This window comes from Podarcis pityusensis (genome assembly GCF_964106645.2).
Source record: "Podarcis pityusensis genome assembly, chromosome: 1".
Taxonomy (NCBI): domain Eukaryota; kingdom Metazoa; phylum Chordata; class Lepidosauria; order Squamata; family Lacertidae; genus Podarcis; species Podarcis pityusensis.
The window spans coordinates 67,831,293-67,854,610 of record NC_138028.1 but is presented as its reverse complement, the minus strand read 5'-3'; the positions used below and the strand labels follow the sequence as shown (position 1 = coordinate 67,854,610).

At 40.8% G+C, this 23,318-nt stretch overlaps 1 protein-coding gene across 12 annotated transcripts in view; it reads left to right on the top strand.

Annotated features, from left to right (window-relative positions):
- The first annotated feature begins 787 nt into the window (after positions 1–787).
- The window catches only part of TEAD1 (TEA domain transcription factor 1), a 186,235-nt gene continuing 163,704 nt past the window's right edge, over positions 788–23,318 (top strand). For 6 of the 12 annotated variants that reach the window (XM_081012402.1, XM_081012410.1, XM_081012401.1 and 3 more), the window contains exons 1-2: positions 788–1,194; positions 1,977–2,113. The gene's annotated coding sequence lies outside the window, so the exon portion shown is untranslated. Of the gene's footprint in view, positions 1,195–1,392; positions 1,414–1,976; positions 2,114–2,395; positions 2,605–3,194; positions 3,294–23,318 lie in introns of those variants that run through there. The other 6 variants (XM_081012404.1, XM_081012403.1, XM_081012405.1 and 3 more) reach the window with 6 other exon arrangements.

Below are 23,318 nucleotides of genomic sequence, written 5' to 3'. Positions count from 1 at the left end.
TCCCTCGGGAGTGCATTTCCACAAGGGTGCGATGCTGTCGCAAGGACAAGAAAGGCACGCGATATGGACTATCGCGAGCAGGGCGATGCAAAGCTCCAGAGTCGCCTGCGCTTTAGCCCTCTCGGACCACAAACGGCAGTTCTTTTCCAGTTCCACAAACGGCAGTTCCCGATTTTACGTCTAACTGAGCGTCTCTGAATCGTGATTTGTTTGTTTATCTTTGTGCATGTATTTCTAAATTTTGCAAAAAATAAAATAAATTTAAAAAGGACGACCTGACGCTCCTTCCTCCATTTCACGAGGAAAGCGCCAACTCCGGCTCTCCAAAAGCGCGCGCGACCCAGCCCTAGAAAGTTTGCATCAGCCTCGTCCGTCCCCAGGGCGCTGCAATCCTGTTGCCTGTATCCTCCGATGGGAGTCGCAGCTGGAACGCTCCTCTTCCCTCTTCCCCCTCTCTCGGTGCGCCAAGCCAGCCACGCTCCGCCTTCCCGATTGTGCCTCGGCATGTGAGCAGAGGATCCCATTTCAGCGCCGCGCTCTTGCCCTCCGGCTGATGCTCAGGTGGCTCTCGGTGACCTCTTCCCCCCGCCCCTCCCCATGCGATCTGATCTCTCCCTCCCTCTCCCCAGAAACTCCTCCCCTCCCCTCTCCGGCTTCCTCCTCCCCGGACTTTCCAATGAGGTCACCAGCTGCTCGGTGGCTCCTCCCCTCCGCCTCCCCGGGCTGTCGCGGCCCGTGGCTCCGCCTCCGCTGTCGAGAGTCCGCTCCTCGCGTTCATTTCATTCCTCTTCTCATTCCGAACATTCTTAGCATCGCTCGCGCCGCACAAGCCCGTTTCGAAAGCCCAGCCCGCCCTGCCCGCCACCGGTCTGGGGGCAGTCACGAAGCACTGGCAAGGGCTTGCAATAATCCCGCAAGCCAACAAGCTTGTAGAGCCCAAACACACACACACACGCATTAAGAGATTTCTCTCTCTTTTTCCAAATAACCACCACAACAATAATAATAGCAACAACAAGCAAAAAAAAAAAAATTAAAAAAAAAATTACCTCCCCCCAAAAATTACCAAACAACACCAAGGCTTGGAAATTAAGCAAGCCAAGTCCCCAGGGGAAAGCTGGAAGAAGTTTGCAATTGAATTGCAAAAGGCTGGTGGTGTTTGCAAAGGTGGGGAGTGGAGTGGAGGTAAGTTTTGTGCGGGTCTGTGTCTGGCTGTTTGTTGGGGCGCGTGGGGGCTGGAGGGAGCTGGCTGCTTCCCTGCAGATTTCGCGTTGCTTTGTGTGGCAAGGAGAGGAGCGGGGGGGGGGGCTTGTCCTCTGTTATTTACTTGGGAGAATCATGCCGATCGTCCCTCTTTCGTTCCTTCACGACCCCCCCCTCCTCCTCCTCCTCCTCTCTTCTCAATCTCTGCAGGTGATCTGGGAAATGTGGGGGGGGGGGGGGGCAAAATAAAACGAAATCCGGAAAGTCGCCTTGGGAGGTGGAGGGAGTTGTTTCTGAGTGGAGTTTTGGCTGCTTTGGGGGGTTTTCAGGCAGAGCTGCAACAGGCGGCCGTTCCTCTCTCCCTCTCTCGCTCTGCTCCTTCTTGCTGTTGCTGCTTTCATTTAGTTGCCTGAGTCACTGCTTTGCAGCCTGGGGCGCGCGCGCGCGCGCGCGCCCTCAAACACACACACTCACTCTTTCGCGCGCGCACACACAGACAAATCTTTGGCATTTTTCACATTTTTCTCCAAGATTGAATAAGTTGGGAGCAGATCAGGCCTTGCAAAGTAAATTGATCCTATCCCTCGAGTTTCTCTCCCTAGTGCCGAGCTTTGGAAAAGTGGCTGGATCTGAGATTTGGCTGGCTTTTAAGAGCTTTGAGTTTTTGCTTTTTGCTTTTCTCTCTCCCGCCCCTTCTTCCCTTTTTAATTTCTTTTCCCTCTTAAAGATGAAAGAAGGAATGTTCTCTTTTGCTGCTTCTTTGCTTTCTCCAGAGCTGCTGCTGCCACTGCTGGTTAATTGCACATTCAAGTGGAAAATTTTCCGGAGTCAGCAGAAACATTGTATCCAAAAAAGACAAAGTCGCAGTTCCAACAAAACGCGGATATTGTCCCTGGAAAACTTCCTTTCGGTAGGAACCCTAGGATTATTTATTTCCCCTTAACCTTTTAAAGGGATCTTGCACATCCCCTCTTTACACATTAATGGAGCTGCTTCCCAGAGGGCAGAAAGTAGTCTTTGTTCACAGAATTCACACTTTCAAAGAAAGGAAGTCCACTTAGTCTTGGTGGGAAATTAGTTTATCACAATCCAAAACAAAACACAAGAAGGCACAGAGAGAGAGAGAGAGAGAGAGAGAGAGAGATACTGTGTTACTCCAACAGTAAAACTCAGATTCGAAGGGGTGTTGGGGTGGAAGGAAGCACACACAACCCTGGACTTGATTTAATGGATTTATTTAATGCTCATTGGTGTCACTGTATAAAAATATTTATGAAACAATGAAATACCAGCCACCTGTGTTTCTCAGGAGAGTCGTTAAACGATTAGAAGCAAGTATCTGTTTTTGATTTGGGGAAATGAAAAGTGACCCCAATAAATGTTTCAAAAGTTAGCGAGCAGGTATGTTCTTTATTTTCTCATTGTAAATGGCTGCTAGTGATGTAAAATATGGAAATCTTCTAAAACATTTCCTAGATCACACTTCATTTGCACGGGGTGACTTTAAAATATTATACATGTAAATTCTGATTTAAGGTGGCCAATAAAAAAAAAGTAGCTCTGCTAAAACTCCTTATCAGGAGCACTTAGCATTTTATTCCCTTTGCTGATAAAAAAGGAAAGATAGCACCCTTAGCTGTAGTTTTCTGAGATACATACATATAAGTATCAAGCGTGGTTTTTAAAAAAAATTAATGACTGCATTTTCTGAATTTAATATAGATTTTATATTGATGTGTAAATCTTATGGCAGCTTGAATTTGCTTAAAGGGAAGGATAATTATGTACAATGCAATGGGAACACAAATAGTAACTGGAGACATGCTCTTATATCATGCAACTTTTTTTGTTTTTTAATAAATCCTAAATTTGGAATGGCTGCCCTTGGGTACATAGTGTTTTGCCATCTCTATAAATAGTTGGGAAATACCACTGCAAGGACATTAGACTGTATTGATGGTGCATGCTAAGGAGATTTCAGATAATTCAGAGGGCAATGTTACATTGCCTTATTCCAGAGGCTGCCTCTATATATGCATGCGCCACATATTTTTCAAATGGAATGTTGGGAATTCATAACACTTCAAAAGGTGAACAGAAAGCTCTTCAGGCCTATCTGAATTTTAGAGCTGATTCAAGAGTATTATCTTTTTTTATTTTAAGGAAATTCTGTTGGCAGTTAGACAAGCTTTCACAATTCTTTTTCTGTGCTGATTTGTTGACAATATAATTTATAGCTTGGAGGCACTAATTGCATTAAATATTTTAGATGCATCCAGGAAGATCAAATATCTGGTGTATTGATTAGCACCCTATTTTGACCATTGTAATGGCTTTTATGTTTTTCTTTATGCGGAATGACATTAAAGTATTAATGAGACAGTAGTGTACCTCATTGTTAAATTTGCCTAGTGTTCGCAAATAGTTTTAGATGCCTTGTGCTGCTGAAAATATGAAAAGTATGTTTGATACATGTTTGATATGCCTTCGTTTTGTATGCAGTACCAAAACCTGGAATGCGTCCACTAAACTTATCACAAGGAGGAGACTCGAGTGAAATGTTGGTTTTATGTGGGCTTTTTAGTTGAATCGTATCTGCTTTTAGGGAAGTTTAGTAAACAGTGGAAAAGAACAGTCCTAGCACAAGCGAGATCTGGGTCCTTAGTGAATTCCAGCTGGAAGGGTTTTGGTGTTTGAAGAATGTATGTGTGACTGGAAAGCTACTTTAATACTTTGAAAGTCGATTTCTTTCTCTCTCTTGCTTGGATGATGATCTAGGTCTAGGAAGCAATCTAGGCTTTTTGTGGTGCTTTCCCTTGATAATGAAAGTTAAGCTCAGCTATTTTGAAGGCAGAAAGTCCCAAACTGTAGAAGATGTAATTCCAGAGATCAGCAACCCTACTTTAAAAATTCTCAGGCTTCAACACAGCAAAAGGGTACAATCGATATCCCAGTTATTCAATAACAATGAAGTGTTAAATGTGACTGCTTAAGTGTATAGGAGGGCCAGAATGCAAAGACCTCTTATGATGAGATCCTTGAAGGGTAAAAGTACCCTTTTTGTTTTGTAGCAAAATGTAGTTGTGAATCCATACCCTTTAGCAGTAAGATGGCTGTGTAGTCTGTACTTACTGTGAAAAAACCTGATTTGGGGCTCATTTCCATAATTCAGAGTTTTGCTTGGATTGTGTGTGAGAGTAAGGAATAATCTCTTAAACTGTGTATTTCCCCCCCTCCCCAAAACACATACAAGATGCAGCATATGTGCTCACACTTTAAACCAGTGATCTTTCTAATATAATAATACATTTTTTATTGCACTTGAAATAGTAGAACTTGCTGCCTAGTTTCCTAAAGCTACTTCATTAGTTCAGGATTTAAAGATTTGTTGCATCAGGGCTCTCGTGTTAAAATGGTATGTGCATGCATAGTCATGTGATCAAAACTTTGCTGATTTAATACTTAATATGTTTATGTACATGAGATTGTTTTATACTGTGGTTTGTCGGAAAATGATATAACAGAAGAACGTAGTTTACATCGTTGTTTTAACTAAAATATTTCCCTAAATATGTAATTGAAGTGTAAGCAATGCTTATATATTATCACTTGGTTATGCAACTTGGAAAACATTACACTGTCCATAAAGTACTACAGGGCACAAATTTGAACAGAAATTATTTCCTAGATTTTGTAGGTCCATTGATTTATAAAGAGATTTATGACACTGTTACAGGAACAGCAAGGGGGGGGGATGTTTCTTAAAGGGACACACACAGCAGATAAAGTCTCTTGGGCTTTTATTGGCATGTGTGTGTTGTTACAGATACAGTACTCAGTTATGCATTGAAACTGAATTATTGCTATTTACTGTTTTGGAATGAAACCTTCTATGTGAGAGAGAATCTGAAAGTTTGGGTCTTGTATTGCTAGACTTGAAAACTCTTACTGGACTTGATACTTGGGAGTAGGTTGCATTCCAAACTCCACTTACCTGAGAGTAAGCCCCATCGAATTCAATAGGACTTACTTGTGAGTAGACATGGCTAGCATTGGGCAGTAAATGAGGTAACTAGGGAAAGGCATTAGCAGTGCCTTGTATGTTGATTTCAGTTTAAACTAACACTGTATACAGTACTGTGAAAATCACTAGCTGTGTTATGTTTAGAAATGTGACAATTGCACTACCGACAAAAGCATTAATGGTGCTAGTCCTTACTGAATCCTCATCTTTAGATATCAAGATTTCAATCCTGCTCTGGATCTGCAGGTCCTCCCATCCACGTAAAAAGTCTCATCTTGCCTGTTCACTGTGGTCCAGAGAGCATCACAACTCAAATGGAGTTATGTATTCAGATATATGTGTGCATTAAGGAAATGTGCTTCTGTATGTGGAATCTCTATTTGATAGTGGGCAAAAGTATTAATAAATACTTTTAACAGCACCTTTTTTCATGAAGCTCCCTTGAGTCTTTCTTTCTATTTTCTCCTGCCAATGCTTGGGGCAGACAAGGCGGAAGAGCAGTAAAATAACAACCAACTACTACTACTATTATTATTAGATTGTTGTATAACATGTCGTATGACGTACAGAGTGGCATCAGTTTCCAGAGTAGTCTCATTCTTGTGCTTTTATGATTGTGGAGTTCATAATCTGGGATTATAATGAGCGCAACTTCCTGTGTTTTCGTGGCCCATACACACTCTGAGGCACTTGAGCTTCTCTAGCTGTGTTTAATATCCCTACATGGATTGTGTAACATCCATAGCTTGTGATGCTGGACTGATGTAACCATTTGTGAAGCCTCATCCTGACACTGATTTGCAAATGCTGCAGGATTTAGGATAGGGCTACTAGAAACTCTTTTTTTATTTTTAAACTTATATCCCACCTACTTCGGGTGAACCCAAGGTCAGAAAGCAAACACAGTATTTAAAATATAAAACAAGCCAAACATTAAATCTCTCAATAAAATTTTATAATGCTGTTTGGAGTCTGAAGACTTAAAAGAGAGGAATATCTGGCCGTAGTGGTGTCATTAAATCCTCTTAATTTTGGTGGGAGAATTTAAGATTTCAGTTCTATATATAAAAATAGTAATCCTAGGTGTTAGAACAGGTCTACTCTTGAAGGTTTACTGTCCCAAAGCTTAATGCCAAAAAAAAAAGGCTTTAGGATTACAGACATACCGGTACTTTATGGTGCATTTTATTTGTTCTTGTACCTTTTTCTTTGGAAATTTTTGCATGCTGAGAGGATTTTTTTTTTTAAAAGCACCCTCCATATTGTAAGAGGGTACTTCCCTACTTTATAGCTTGAGATGATTGAGCAGAAAGTTATTTGTTTAAATAGTTTCATTAAACACATGGTGTGTTACACGGTTTAGCACAAGTAAAAAAAAGCCAGACCTCTGCTCCCAGGCACTTACAGTAGTGGGGGATACCACAGAGAGAAGGACAAAAATAATAACAAGGGATAAATATGGTCAACTGCAGCTATGTGTACTTAAGGTATTTTTAAAAATCAACAGAAGAAGGGGCCTAAGTGGCAAGGAAAAAACTTTTTGGAGAAGGTGGCTTTGAGGAACAATTTCAAGCGGGGAGGGAAGAGAAGTGACTTGTGACAAACCAAATCTTCAGCATTCCCTTAAAATGATGGCAATATTTGCTTAAAGGCGGCCAAATGAAATCAGTAACATCTGTTACTATTCTTTTATTTCCTTGCCTTTTTCTTCTTTGCTTCTTTTGACAATGTGAGTGTTGTTTCTACGCCCTGTTTTACTGATCCAAGTTGCCTCCATAGAGTTCTAGCTTTCCCCATGTCTTTGATTTGTTCTAGCCATTGATACACAACTGCCTGATGGGTTTCCAAACTGATGCATAATTTTTGAGAGGAAAAAGCTGGTATCTCAAAAGTGCTATCGGGAGCAAAAGTTAAACATGGTTTTTAAAGCAATTACAATGCCATTGCTTGGGAATCTAAAACAATAATGGATGCTATTACTTTTATTGGGACATAAACTGAAAACTGCTGCTAATTATGGGAAATGTTAATTATGTGAGAACATATTGAACTTATATTCTGTGCTGCAAGATTTTTTTCTTCCAAAGTATGCATCAATTGCACTGCCTTTTTTATGTACACAGTCTTCTAATTATCATAATTCAGTGCAGTACTGTTTTTTTGGGAAGGAGTTCAAGGTGCATTCTCAACTTAACATGAAAGGAATCCTAAAAGATAACCCAAAAATGTTATATATATTCAGTTCTATAGGAAAATACATTTTCAGATTTTATGTTTTTGACTTTTCATATTGCTACAGAGAGATCTATTAATTTATCTGTATTTGACTGTGTTGGGGTGTACTTCTCTCTTTCACGCCCCTCTTTCACGCACTTAGTTTATCAGATTTCACTGTGAAAAAAATAACACAAAATCCAGATAATAACATTCAGTTAAACACCATGGGCCACTATTCTGGATATTAATATGTGTTTTGTCAATGTTTTTGAGATGCTTTTAGGAAAAACATAAGAGGGAACAGAAATAATTGCAGCATGAAAAAGGATCTGTATGATTCTGCAATGTAAACCAGATGTGAATCTGTCAGTTTTATAAAAGCCCAACTGTAAATCATCCTTATCTATCACTATTCACACCTTGCCTTTATGGCATTAGACAGGGTTGTAAATTCCAATTCAGCCTAGTGTTCAAAAGTTCTTGCACAAGAGGATAATAACTTCCATTTTGTTTAAACTTACACGAACTGTTCACAGGATTTGTCTGTATTGTACAGAATCAAAGCATTAAGTTGGTTAATGTATTGGATTTCATGCTTAAAAGTGAAAAGTCATTTAAAAAAAATAAAAATCATGCATTTTCATTCTTCGCTACAGTGCACACTCACATTGCTGAAATGCAAAGAAACCCCCAGTGAAACAAAATGACTTCATTTGAGCCAGCACTTAAGAGCAGAATTCACTTCCACAGTGCTGAAATAAAAGAAGCCAAGTGTTTTAAATAGCCACTCCCCTAGGCCAGAGTGTTTTGAGAGAAGCTCATTGTCTAGCTTTGAGCTCTAGCAGTTTGTCTGCCTCTGCTAACTCTCCTAAACCAGACAGCTCGATTTCTAAAGTTGACATCTGGTTTACTCTTTGTTCACCTGCTTTTTTTTTTTTTATTAATGCAAATAGACATGCACGCCATTGCCCCAGAGCTCTTGGGGGGAGAGAATGCTGTTGACAGTTTGTCAAATAGTGCTTCCAGTAGAAGTCTGCAGTAGCCTATTGTTATGCTAGCAACAGGCAACAGAAGTTGTGGCACCATATGGCTAGTATATGCTTCAGATAAGCTATCTGCTAGTTTAGCTTATCGAGAGCATTTTGATATGCTTCGTGTTTGAATCACCAGCAGCTACAGGCTCCACTCATTCAGGTGTCCAATATTCCTTTATCCAGTTATCCTTTCAGTGGAATCTCTCTCCCCCAACCCCCTTTTTTGCATGTTGCATATTACAAATATCTTGCAGCATAACTGTTTGCAAACTTTCTAGCCCTTTAGTTTTTATCGCAGATTCTCGCTGGTCTCTCCCGTCTACAGGCAAGTGGTCATGAAAATAAGAAATAGAAACTGTGGATTAGTTGTAAAGCTCAAAGAACACAGGGCATGGTCCAAAGCATTCTGGAATTCTTTCTGAATTTTTTGCAGTCCTTGAATTCTTTTGACTCTCATGACAGTGATGTGGTTTGCCTCAAGCCTTCATCCTTCTGGTAATAGTGAGTGGATCGTATTCTTCAAAAACAATTCTGAAGTAAACATTTTGAAGGGTGCATCAATGTATCAAAGAGCAGGGTTTCGCACCAATGGTCCATCAGCTTCATTAAGGCAGCCTGCGAAATGTCTGTGGATTTGTAGCTGAAGTTGGGTGATGAATGGCAACATTCATATTGATTTTTAATTGTATATTTATTAATTCCTTTATTTCTTTTATTGTATTGCAATTTGAATTATATGGGATACAATAAAATACAAGATGTAAGAAATAAAAGAACCAATAAAATACAATTAAATGTCATGCAGCCTCTAGCATAGGATATTCCAGTTCCTGCAACAGGTAGGAAAGTCATAAGTGGTCAGCCAAGACGGTCAGCAGTTTTCAGGTGGTTCATGGAAAAAGAAACAGTTTGGGTACCACTATTCTAGAGGGTAGCTTAGGTGCTAAACTGTCATATGGCTACCTACCAAACTTGGGAGTCGGATTTAAAACTTGTGATGCTTTCCCTATGTCTAGCTTCATAATTTCTAAATGTTTGGTCATGATTTGCATTTGTAGTTTACTTTGCGTCTGTGGAAAGCATAATTTTTAAAAGCCCCTTTCACCTGAAAGTATGAAGATGCTGAGAGAGGTTTGCATCTGAGACATGTTGTGGCATCAGCTTCAGTGGTTTGCTTAGAGGCGGCCAGACGAGGAGCGTCTTTTCAGTGGCACTGTCTCCCCTCAGAACTGAGGCAGCTTCCTACATTTATGTATGCTGAAAATACATGGCTCTGAGGCCTTTTGGCAGTGGTGCCCTCCCTGTGGAACTCCTCCCTCCAGATGTCAAGGAAACAAACAACTATCTGATTTTTAGAAGGCAGCCCTGTTTAGGGAAGTTTTTAAGAATTGTTGTTTTTATTATGTTTTTAGATATCTTGTAAGCTGCCCAGAGTGGCTGGGGAAACCCAGCCAGATGGGCAGGATCATCATCATCTTCATCATCATCATTTCTGGCCTTTATTTCCAGTTGGTTTCTTTTAACTATCTGCCTTTGTCCCTAGTGGCTATTATTTTATTCTGAATTGGTTATGTTGTTGTGCTTCTGTTTTTTGTAGAGCACCTTGTTGTGTATGAAAGGTGGTATAGAAATATCTCAGTAAATAAAATATTTATTTAGGGCTGGCAAAGGAAGTTGCCCACTGCATAGGTCTGCAGCCTAAACAAACAGGCTAAATCAAATCAATGGGATGAATGTGATCTTCAAAAAATTCTGGAAAAAGAAAATTTGCGTCATCTTATTTATTGATTCAGGGTTCAAATATGATTAATGCACTGTAAGAAAATCTAATACATCTTATCCTTAATTTTACCTTAATCTTATTTGATTTGGGCCTTTCAAAGAATACAGTAAATTCTCAGCAGACCCAGCCCCATCATTGCCTATTCTGTATTGTGTAGCAGAAAATATCAGTTGTAATAGTCTTTCATTCACATTCATTAAATGGCCTTGGGATAGAATCCTTCTATGTTGCCCTCTGACCCTGCGGAACATTCATTGCCTCAGGGGGCCTCTCCCTTGGCCCCTTCATCCTAACACTATTCTTGTTTAAAGTTATATACCCTCTTCTGTTTTCTTTGCTTAGCTTGTCTTATTCTACATGCTTGAGGGCATCTCTCTAAGCAGTGCCCTTGTTTAGTGCCATCATATTCTTTCTTTTCAGACCACCTTAACCACTGATTTCAAGTCCCGACATTTCTTCAGTATGCTTCACAGTGTTGATGATGACCAGGGCAGATTGGCAGTATTTTTGTTTAAGGATATGCACTAGGTCTCTGCCAGCTTAGGTCTCATTTTCTGAATAGTTTTAGCATATCTTGTGTATTCAATGAATTGGAGGAAACTGGGTCAGCTGCAGGCATGGTGTGTGCATGTGGCCATGGAAGAGTCTTATCTTCCCGAAAAAGCAACAAGCATTTTAAAACTAATTTTGGACTGTTATTTTAACTGAGAATAATTTGGGACTGGCAATGTTAGAAAGCATTTTAGAATGTTGGTGAGAAATATATTTTGTTTGGTCGTGATCGCTTTTAGGAATGCTCTTTGCTTTTGTTTTTCCATCCTGAAAGTAATTGGAAGGATAATTTCTATGTGCCACTTGTATATTGACATCTCTTACTTTGCTGTTTTTGATCAGGTGGAGCTAAGGGGTTTCAGCATGGATTAGATGGTGGTATCAGGAGCAAGAGTTTGGATTTAGGTACTAGGGATGTTTTGGGACAAGGGATAGGCTCCACTTGAACAAGAAATGGAAACATGCTGCTGGTACTTACTGTCGAAAAGGTGACAGAACAGTTCAACTGGGAACACTAGCTGGAGTTTGTGTGTGTGTGTGTGTGTGTGTGTGTGTGTGCACGCACGTGCGTGAGAGAGATGCAGATGTATAATGTGTAATGTGGAGAAAGTGGCTAGAGACTGTTTTCATTTTCTCATACTGGAACCTAAGGTCATCTAGTGATGCCGAAGGGTGAGAGATTGAGGATAGACAAAACAGAACTTTATTGAACTCAAATTTGCTCTACATTGCTTCTTGATGTAGCAATGGCCGCCAACCAGGATGACTTTAAAAAGGGATTAAACAGATCCATAGAGGATAAGGATCCCAGTGGCTACTAGTCATGATGATTGTATACTATCTCCATGTCCCGAGTCAACATTCTCAAAGATAAGTTACCTGAAAGCAACAGAGGAAGATGGTTTTTAGCTCTGTGTCCTGATTTTAAGCTTCTGATGATCATCTGCCCATCCTGGGAAACAGCATGCAAAATAACCTAAGCATTTGGTCCCATAAAGCAGGACACTTCTTATAGTCCTAAACATACTTGGATTATTTTCAGTAACTTTGCCCCTCCTTCAGCTACTGATCCTTTTCATACTTTCAGAATATACGGAAACAGTCCAGCCCTAGTCTCTTTGATTTCAGTGAGCCTTCCTTCCTAGCCTGTGTGTAGCATATAGACTTCTGCATAGCAAAAACATAACTAATACTATCTAGCAGTGAAAGGACCTTACCTGGGGATAGAAGTGTGCCTGGTCATAAAGATTGGGAGTGTCACAGTTACTTCATGCTGGGATGTGTGCAGGTTGTCCAGTTGAGAGATTGTGGCAGGCAAAGAACGGAATTGAGGTTTTGTATAGCCTGGGGGAATTGCAACGCTGGATCTCGCAGACCTTGGCTTCCCAATTAAGAGGTAGCCTGCAGTCGCCATTCCTTCTCCAGAGCAATTTTTCACTTCCTTGTCAACCTTGACGCTGCAGAATATGCGATGCTTGTGAGCCACACCTCCAAATACTGGTGTGCCCAACCCCACCAGCCACATTTTCAGCAGAAGTATGTAGGGGCTTTACACACACACATCTGTATGTGTGTAGAAGACCAAACATGCTTCTGCTGAACATGTGGCAATTCAATGTTGAGCATTTGGTGTTCAGGGGAAGTGGAAAATGGGATCAATCCAGTGGTAGCATTTCACATTAATGGAGCTCATGAAAGTGTTATTTTAGACAGCCCCATTTGCATCAGTGCCTCCAGGTTTCGGAAGATCCTTGGGCAAGACAACCTCCACAGGCTCCTTTCCCTCAAAGAGTCGATCTACTTATTGCATAAGGTCCAGGAGGCTCTTGTCAGTTTGCCCCAGTGAGATGTGGGTCTTTGACAGATGCATGGCAATATTGTATTATCAACCACATTTCTTGCTAACTGGGGCTTCCATCTTCTGAATTTGAAACTTTAAATTTGAAGTAGGTCTGAAGCCCTGGTTCAGAGGTAATCAGTTAGCATGACCATAGTTAACATCAGTGCAGGGGTAACTAAACCATCATTATGGTCAACAAGAAATGAGGATAGTAATATCTACCGTGGAAGAGAATGAAGGAGTACATATTCTGGGGGAAGCCTATCAATTTTTGAACAAGGTTTGTAGGAAAGCAGCATTCCATCTTGCCCTTGGGCTGGCAAATCCCAGCAGCCATGCAGAGGGTCTAACTCAAACTGCCCTCCTACTGAAAGGAACTGACTACCACAGTATCTACCACTGTTTGGCAGATGTTTTAGAACTGTATGTATGGAAAACCTTCCATAAAGTACAAGCATTTCCCATTCTAAATGAGGCCCTAATAGCCTGCAAAGTATTATCATGATATGTGATAGGTCTGGAATATTATACTCTGGCCTGTGAGATTTTTGGAGCAGACCAAAAGAAAAAGGGGGAAAAAAACCTTTAAAAAAGGTATCAGCCTGCTTTTAATGGTTCTTCTGTACTGAGGCAAAGTACAGTATTGTAGGCTATTTATTTCTAGGCATGAAGTGCAGGGTGAAGAGCCTTCAATTCAGCTAGCTAGGCCTGTGTGCCCTGAGGTAAACTCTATTTCACAAAGGGAATTTTGATTATGGTCTGCTGCTCTGTAGCACAGTGGAGGCTTCAAGAGGCAAGTGGTAAATGCTACCAAAGAAAAAGCTGGATTGGAGCCACTGACGTCATCTAAGTAAATCTGCTGTAGGACTAAAGCCATAAAATGACTGCCAGCCACAGAGTGCACTTTGGCCTTTTCTTGTCAACTGTTTTACTTTTTTTTTTTAAAAGCATGCTACACTTTCTTTGTTTCTTTTTAAACACGCTGGTAAAACACGCATCCTAAAATCACGGGGCCTCCCACAACGGTTTTCCTTTTCCAGAGTTACTGTACTGTGGCATCTGAGCCTCCTTTTCAGAAATGGGAGGGGGGGGGGGCTAGCCAGTATTTTTCCACAGATGAAAACTCACTTTTCCTTCTCAAACGTCGGCTTAGGTAGGCAGCCTGCAGTTTAGGTTACTATATATACCCTTCCCCCACAACCAAAACATTTCAGACCTACAAAGTGGTGGCTAGTTATGAATTCCGTATTTGAGCTTGGAAACGTCTCTGCTTTCAAGAGTACAAGTTCCTGTACTCAGGCAGGTATTGTGTGTGCCAGCTTCTGCTTTCATGCTGATCAGCTGTGGAAATGGAACTTCTCCTAGTTGGTTTCCACTAGCTCAACCCCCATTAGTTACATGAATCTTGTAAATTGGTAAGAGCAATACACTAGTGGATTTTGTTGATTAAAATATGGATATCTGTTTCTAAGAGCCACAATAGCATATCCCACCTGTCATTTGTTTCTTGTAAGTCAGGATAGGTCTTGTCTTAGAAGCTCCCCCCCCCCTTTTTATGCTTTAAAAGCCTTTTAGAATACAAAGGGAAATAAAACATTTTAAAAAGAAGTTGAAAGTGATGATGAGTCGTAATGTTTGGGGTCTCTTCCTCCCCCAGCCATAATACAGATTTGTTCTGCTTTAAGCCAGAAATTAAACCTCATCTAGGCTGGTTGTCAAGTTTTTTTAGTCTTGTGATTAGGCACATATTAAAATCAGTATCTTATCCATGAATCATTAGATGACTCAGTTCCTGAAACCACTACAAGCTTCTCAGTTCTTGGCTACATCCATAAGCAGGAAATCCAGACTTGAATAACTTCCTTTCCTAGTGCTGGCCATAACAGCGTTAGTGGTTAGTGTATGGTGCTTTTGTAAGCAATAGGAAGATGTACATCAGAGGAACAAAGGCACTTGACTCAATTTGCTGAAGCTGTTTATAATCTGTGGTCTTGATTTTGGATGTCTGGATACCTTGGCATATGCAAGAGTGAATCAGAGCTGCTATCTGGATTTTTCAACTGTAAACATTCAGGATGTAAAAATGAGTGACATGACATTCATGAACTCATGAACATACTTGCAGCTTTTTCCAAAACTGCTACATTCAGTCCCCCCCTTTGTTTTTTCTTTTAACTAAAAAAAATTGGCAGCAAAGATACAGAAGTCAAGAATAGTGGCTGGAGAGAAGAGAGAAACCTTGGAAAAAGTAAAACAAAAGAAGTCATATTCTGCTTCCTCATCAACCTTCCTGGCTTGTCTCTTGCAATGAAAGCTGGTTGGTTCTACATAACCAAGGCCATTCTGACTACATAACCTATTTCTGAATGTGAACCACAGTGTAGCGTATAGTGTTCAGTTTTAATTTTTACTGTTTAAATGGATGTTATTCAGCTGTGTTCATTATGTAAAGTCAAAATTAGCCCTAATTTTAATCCCTTGCACTGTCTGCAAAACGTACTTCTCTGATAGTATTGACTTAAACAGAAACAACAACCAAAAAAGCAATTAGCTTTCCCATTCTTTTTGCAGCTATTCCTATCCAACCTGAACATTTCTGTGCCAAAACACATATGGCAGTATAATGGCTTTGAGATTGATTAGGGACCACACTTTGGCACCATGCTTTGTGTATCGGCCTGATAGTTACCATAGAGAAATCTTAAAACAATGCACTGATTTGGAAATAGTTAAACTGCTGAAAATATATGGTGCTCTAAAGCAGAGGTGGCTAACATGAGGCTGTCCAGATGCTTCTGGACTCAATCTCCATCACTCCCAGCCAGCATGTCCAGTGATGGAGGAGGATGGAAAGAGGTGCTCTGAAACAGGTAAGAGGTAATAATAGCAAAGACTGGAAGTAGAGGCAAAATATGGCCACCTGTGGGTGGTAAAGCTGCAAAGTACATCTGCTAGGCATCACATTGGCTACTCCTGGTCTAAAGGCAGTAGGCTATTTTTAATAATATTATTTCCTTATTGGAGAAGTTATGCCCCACCTTTCAAATTTTGAAATGGAAACTCTCACTGTGGATGTAGACTTATTTCTTTGGGGTAGTGGTGGTTTTTGTAGCTACTTGAGCGAAGCATTCTTCCAACGTTAATTCAGAGAAAAATGTGCATGCTAACCTATGGCATACAGGCAGGCCCCAAAGTCAAATGTTGCATTAGAGCTTGAAGGAGCAGCCACTGCTTTGTCACAGTTCTAATGAGACTTGTGTTGAACAATAAAATGTATAATCAAATAATATACAAATAACTCTGTTTCAGGTGCCATAAAGGATCATGTTATCCTGAAGATGCTTAATGAAAGATACTTAAAGTTAAAAAATTCAGAACTGTATTGTTGTTGAACCTAACCTATCTCCAGTTCTTTGCTTGCTGTAATTTGAGTCCTGTGCAATTTTGAATTGATAAATCTGGGACTTGGATTTCCTAGCTGTTTGAACAAAATATCCTAAATCTGACTTAAAAGCAGCGCAGTTCAGTGTTAGACCAAGAAGCAACTTATCACTATAATGTGGATTTTCAGGTAGGAATTAGAGGCCTGCGGCAGCAAATTATTCACTCCAGTCAGTGGCTAGTGATTGATTCATTAATTAGAATCAATTTAAATGGATTTGCAAGGCTCCTATAACAGCTTTTCTTATTAACAGCATCAAAGCAGTAAGGTGTTCAAATACGTTACCTTAAACAAAATATAACCAATCTATAAGAGTTGTTTACTTACATTTGCATAAGCAGATCCTTCCTGTTGCACATACATTTTATTTTTAGTGAGTCTCCCCCACCACCAAATATAGTCCTTTAATTTCTGTATGAATACATGCGTTTCACTCATGGAATTTTTTGAGATATTCTGAACCTACAGGAATTCAGTTTTAAGCCCTGTTCCTTGCCCAATGAGCATGGGACATCTTTTCCCGGTGGCACTGTGCACCATAGATTACAGCAAAATCCTGGGCAAGGCTTTGCCCAATATCTTCTCTGTGTGATGGGCTCACAGGAAAAAGCTGTCCCATGAGCCCTTGCTGAAGAGGGGAGGGGAAAGCCTACATAAGGCTGCTTCCCCTGGAAGTCACAGCCATTTTGCTCTGAGAGGTTAGAGCCTTCACTGAGCAATTTTGGCTCGCTGGTTGACAGGGCCGGAAAGGAATTTTTCTCTCTCAACCCGATTGTCCCTTGGTTGGGGTTTTTCCGCCTTTCTCTCAGTGAAATTATGGCTTTCCTTTGTTACGTGGAAGAACATTGTATGAGGGCAGTAATGGCACTGGTCAGAATCAACATAGCATAAGGGGGGCTCCATAAGGGGCCTGTGAGGAGAATTGACCACGGCAAACCCAAGCGTGGGTTCGGTATCTGCCTGGTTGGAATCTGCACCCTGGTCTCCCTGTGAGACCTTGCTTGCTTGGCTTTGCACCACAGCAAGGTTCAGCACTGGCCGACTCCCATGGAACAGGTTTGGAGCGATCCAAACTCAACTGATCCTGGGACCCAATGTCATGCCAACCCTTGCCATGCCTACTGCTGGCCTGATTTTATCCCATCACCGCTGTGCAGTCTGGTTATTTTGCTGCTCTCATGGGTCACATAATGCTCCTGCCTGGGCAAAAATTACATGCACTCTCTTGAAAGGTGGTCTCAGTAGGGTTGGGCTGACATATACCCTCACCGAAGTTATACAGTAGTGTTGAGACTGTACCGCTCCAAAGTAGGGAGTAGCTCTCATTTTTTTACTACTGTTTCCTCTTCTCCAAAACACTCTTAACACAGAAAACCAGAATAGTGATGACAAGGATTCTATATTTTCTTCATAACATGCTTGGGTTTTTTGTGAGATCAAAGCACTCACAATAGCTTACTCCAGCCTGAATTCTGAAGTGGTAAAGTCCTAGGATAGCCATACCTGTAGCTACTGTAAATATGCAGATAAGCTCTAAGGCCCAGTGATAGCAGCGAGTGGATTTTAAATGCAGGCATTTAGTGCTACTTAAATAAATATATTGAAAAAACTGTCTATCACAGAATTAGATGCACATCAACTTCAGTGAGCACAGAGGTTATGGCTTTAATATTAAATACCCATAATAATAGCCATGAATAGAGGAGGAAAGATTAAAAACTGAAAGTGGAGTAGATTGATTATAATGACTCTTCTGTGATTTTTGATAAGTAGAAACTGAGATGTGTGACTTCTTTCTTCTTTCTTTGGCGATTACTCGTAGCCGAGTAAGACTTTCTTCCATAAACATGGTTTTAGCAATGAGTACGTAAGTGACTGTGGAGGCCAATTCTGGACCCACACGTCCTTCCACAGTGGGGACATTGGTTCCTGGGCAGGAGTTGGTCATGGTGTGGATTTGCCAAGCGTGCCTTCCTCTTAGCACGTTTCTCCCTTGCGTTCTGAGTTCAAGTGTCTTCAAAGTCCACGACACCTTTGGTAAAGGCTGTTCTCCAACTGGAGCACTTGCAGGCCAGTGTTTCCCAATTGTTAGTGTTTATACTACATTTTTTTAGATTTGCCTTGAGACAATCTTTAAACCTCTTTTGTTGACCACCAGCATTACGCTTTCTATTTTTAAGTTCGGCTCTGGAAGATCATCATCAGGCATCCGCACAACATGACCAATTGATGTTGAAAAATCATTGCTTCAACACTGGTGATCTTTGCTTCATCCAGTACACTGATATTAGTTCGCCTGTCTTCCCAAGTGATGTGTAAAATTTTTCAGAGACACCGTTGATGGAATCTTTCGAGAAGTTGGAGATGGCGTTTGTAATGTCAAGTCCTCCTTTCTGGATCTCTGCGGTTTTACTACTGCCTCCTTCAAGCAGGCAGGGACCATCCCTGCTTGCACAGAGGCATTAATCACCTCCCTGGCCCAACCAGCTGTCCCCTTCCTGCTAGTTTTCATCAGCCAGGAGGGGCAAGGGTCCGGTGCCCAGGTGGTCACCTTCACAAATCCAAGCACCTTGTTTACATCCTTGAGCCTTACTAAACTCATCCAACATAACAGGACTAGACAATGCTCTGGGAACCTCTTAAGATTCGTCAGCAGTAATAGTGGAGTCAAAGTCCCAGTGGATGCAAGTAATTTTCTCCGAATTTCAGTGTACAATAAACCATTTTTGTGTGAGCTGGATTGATCTTCTCAGCCAAAATGACAAAGAAATATGCCACAGTTTGTTTAGATGTCTTCTTTTTACTATTTGTTTTTTAAAAAATGTGACTGGCATAGCAGTTTTGCAACCTAAAAAATTAGCTATTACTAAATTACTTTATCTGAAACTCTAAAGCTATGTTGAGTTATTAATATATACATTTAATTGGCCTAGGGTTATTTGGCCTTGTTCCTAGCTTTAAATTCCTTCTCTGTTTAACTAAAAGAGAAAACGAGGAGTCAATGCTATGAAGGTCCGTTAATCTATTGGCTATTTCCTTGCAGAAAAGTCTTTAAAAAATAATGACTCATCTTTTATATCATGTTTACAGGGTTTATTTTAATGTGTAAGATGCCATGTGGGTGTTTGTTCTATAAAACTTAGAACATTATCTTTAAATGATATAGAACATGGAAATGATATATTTAAAATGTGTCTACAGGTTGACATTTTAATAGAATTGCCCTGTTACTAATGAATTCCACAGTTTTAGGATGCTATTTTAGGCTATGTTCAGATGCTTTCCCAAGACGATTGTCCAGTTCCTACGGTCGAAGCATGGGCAGACATTTTCTCTTCCTGTATGCATGAAATACTAGGTTGTTTACTCTTTCACCTTTCCCTGAGGGGAAAGAATTGCACAAATTGGGTTTATGCAGAGATGAATGTCCACATGGACTGTCTGCACGACACATTAAGTTATGAGAGTCGTGGAGGGCATTGAAAACCCGAGGATGCTCCTTTACCACAAGAACAAGATGAGCAGCCAAGGTAAGCATTTGAACTGGGCCTTATTGTTGTTTATCTCCGGATGCAACAGATCAGAAATGTGAATCAGCTAATTAAATAAAATAGAGTCTTGTTCACTATGGTCAATTCTGATTCTTACCTTGGCTGAAGATTCAGTTCCTGTGTTGGAGGAGCAGGCTGTCACACACTGCTCCCCCAAGCTCATAATGGATACCCACATGCACAACATCCTGAATTATGCACATTTCCCTCTTTCAAACAGTACTGTGGATAAAAAGGAAATTGTGTCTGTGGTTGGAGCTGATTTCCACTGTAAGTCCACATCTGACATATTCTTGAACTGCATAAAAAGTATATGTAAATGCATGAAGCGATAAGAATTTGCTTTTTTAAGATAGATAGGAGGGCTTGTGCTGTTCAAGGTGTGACAGAGAACTCTTTTGCATCCTTATTTCCTATTCTCACACCACAGTACCCTTGTGCTTCCACCCGACTCATTGCATGCTGTTTTATGATTTGACTGGTGTAGCCCATACAGACTTTTGGCCAACACTTTAACTGACATTAGAAAGTTGAGGTAATTTTACAGTGGTACCTTGGATTAAGAACTTAATTCCTTCTGGAGGTCCGTTCTTAACCTGAAACTGTTCTTAACCTGAGGTACGACTTTAGCTAATGGGGCCTGCTGCTGCTGCCGCGCCACCGGAGCACGATTTCTGTTCTCATCCTGAAGCAAAGTTCTTAACCCGAGATACCATTTCTGGGTTAGCGGAGTCTGTAATCTGAAGTTTCTGTAACCTGAAGTTTCTGTAACCCGAGTTACCACTGTATTCTGTTTAATATTTTAACTTCTGCATGTTTTAAAGTATGGTTGTGATTTTTTCTTGATTTTACTGCTTTATCTTTTGTAGACCGCTTTGACGTTAGCTTACAATCAAGTGGTGTATAAATTTTATGAGTAAAATGAATAGATAAAGTAACATTTTTAAGGAAAACAACATATTTATAATATAATTGCTTATAAACTGACACTATACATCAGGTGTAGAGAATCTGAAGTTGCGGACTACAACTCCCAACATCCATAGTCACTGGCTTCCTGGGGCTGATGGACGTTAATAGTTCAGCAACAGTTGGAGGGCCAAAGGTTCCCCATGCGTATTATACATGTTTTCCCCTTGGAAAACCAGGAGATGCAGTCTTGTCTGATAAGTAAATATGGCTGCAAACATACTTACAGTGGAGTTAGTCCAGTTGATCTTGGGATGTGTATCTGGTGGTAGAAAATAGTATGTGTATATATGTCTTACTACATATAACTTGTGCAAAATTTAACTAGTGTTCATCTTTTCTGTCTTTATTGACTACTAATTCTTGACTTTGTAAGAGTGCTTTGGGTGGAGGGAACCATGTGTTTGTGTGTGAGAGGAGAAAAGAATATTCGTAAGAGTTATATAGGCATGGCGCAAGCCACTGAAACAGTAAGCATACCTAATGAGTCATATTTAGACATACTGAAGCTGGCATTGGGGAAGAACTGCAGCTGCTGGACTCAAGCAGGTGCAGTTGGGGGTGTTATAGGGAAATCTGAGATGGGAGATTGCTTGCTTTTTAGCAAGGCTGAAAAAGCCTGGAAGCTGGCTTTTAAATGTTGGTTCTCTTCTCTCCACCGCCCTGCTTGCCTCTACATAAATTTAGTTCCACTCCCTCAACTCCCACCATCTGTAAAAAAGAAGATGATATCTATTAATCTGCTGTAGAGACCTGTGCAAATTCATGGGGTGATATACGAACCTCAGATACTTGGAACAGTGTATTTCTTGGTATCTGTGTTGAAGGCAAAAAGCGCTGCTATGGTCAAACGCTGCAAATTTCACTCACTAAAGCCGTACAATTAGCTAAAGGTTCACAGGGCTTGACATAACTGCTAGACTCAACTGGAACTGATTTTCAGTTCTAGGGTCAAGTCCCCATGTGCCTTAAATATTAAGATCCCCTCTTATCAAAGGATGCTTACTTCTGTACAACCCATCTAGGATTCACAGACAGATAGGAAGTTGCAATAGTTGAGATCCCCAACCTTTTGCGGCCTGAGGGTATCCTGGAAATTAAGAAACTGTCATGGTCTTCTCAAAACACCCATTCTTGAGTGGGCACTAGGGTGTCGCTGTTCAGACACCCCCCCCCCCCCCGCAAAATGCACAACATCTACATACACCCTAAAGCCAATAAAACACAGGCAAAAAAGTAGGCCACCACCTCAACCAAACAGCTCCTCTAACCTCAATTGAAGAAGAAAAAAGGGAGGGGGGTCTTGGCAGATACCAGCTGGGGTGAGGGTTCCATGGGGCCCACAGATGTTGGAGTCACAGCCAGGAAGAATTCTGGGCTGCCTCTAGACTTGACTGAAAATTGTCCTCAAAGGCGTTTGGAACAGAAATAGCATTGTAGGCGCCTTTTGTTGAAACATGCTAACAGGACTGGTGGGAAGTGCACAACCTCCTGAATAACCCCAGCTAAAGAACTTTGTTACATTCATTTTTATGTTTTTGTGGATGCAGCTTTGATGAAGTAGCAGAGTCAGAGATAAGGCATATGGCTAGTCTAACGTGCATGAAAGTTGATAATCCTGGAAATCTATCTTTCTACTGCCATCCTTACGGCTACCTTTTTTGAGGGTGGGTGATGATGTCTGGAAGCAGATACTTTAAAAATCCTTGCATAATAAGCTTCCCTTGAAGTACTTTTATATATTGAAGTTTGACGCACTTGTCACAAAAGCTGGCACCAGGAGTCTGTTCAGCGCAGATGACCAGTATTCAATAATAATGTTTCCAGTGTTTGAGCCACCAATACAAAAACTGCTTGGGTAACTTTGTTCTGCTGGCAAAAATATTTTGTGTTTGTGTGTGAGAGAGACAGAGATCCAGGCAGCCCTTGTGTTCTTTAAACTGCCTCTCCTGTACTTTGCAGGAATTTAGCTATGACCACTATTGTCACAGATGGGTCAGATGCTATCATATTTCGTTATTTATTTATCCACTACATTTTTAAAAAATGGTCCTTCCTCTAAATTGAGTTCAGAGTGGTATACAACAAAAATAAAAAGAACAACAGATAGCTACCCTCAAAAACACACATTAGTAACTTTTTTTAAAAAAAAAAAAGACCCTCAGCAAATTAACAATTCTGTTATCGATGCTGCTTGTGGAAGTAATCTTCCACTTCCAAATGAGTGGGTGATCAAATGCTGCCTGAATATCAGAATCGAAGAGGATAAGCACACTTTCAAGATGAGGGGATTCCACAGTCTGGGTGCCCCTGGTTAGCCACTGTGTGTTCACAAACTGGCGATGGATGCAGAGAGCAATGTTCAGGAGCTATATTGCCAGGCTATCTCCTTCCACTCGTGCACAGTTGCTTAGAGAGCTTTCCTCCTGTTGTTCACATTATTTATAGCAGTCAAAAATCAAGTACTCTGATTTATATATGTATACACAAAACGTCTGTCATTATATTGCAAGTTCTTTGCATCTAGATGTCCAGAAACATACAGTTGTACCTTGGATCCTGAATGCCTTGGTACTTGGACATTTGGCTCCTGTTTGTGAACGTTCTTTGGAAGCCGAGCGTCCAACAGGGCTTCCACGGCTTCCGATTGGCTGCAGGAGCTTTCTGAACGTTTTGGAAGTCGAACGGACTTCCGGAACGGAT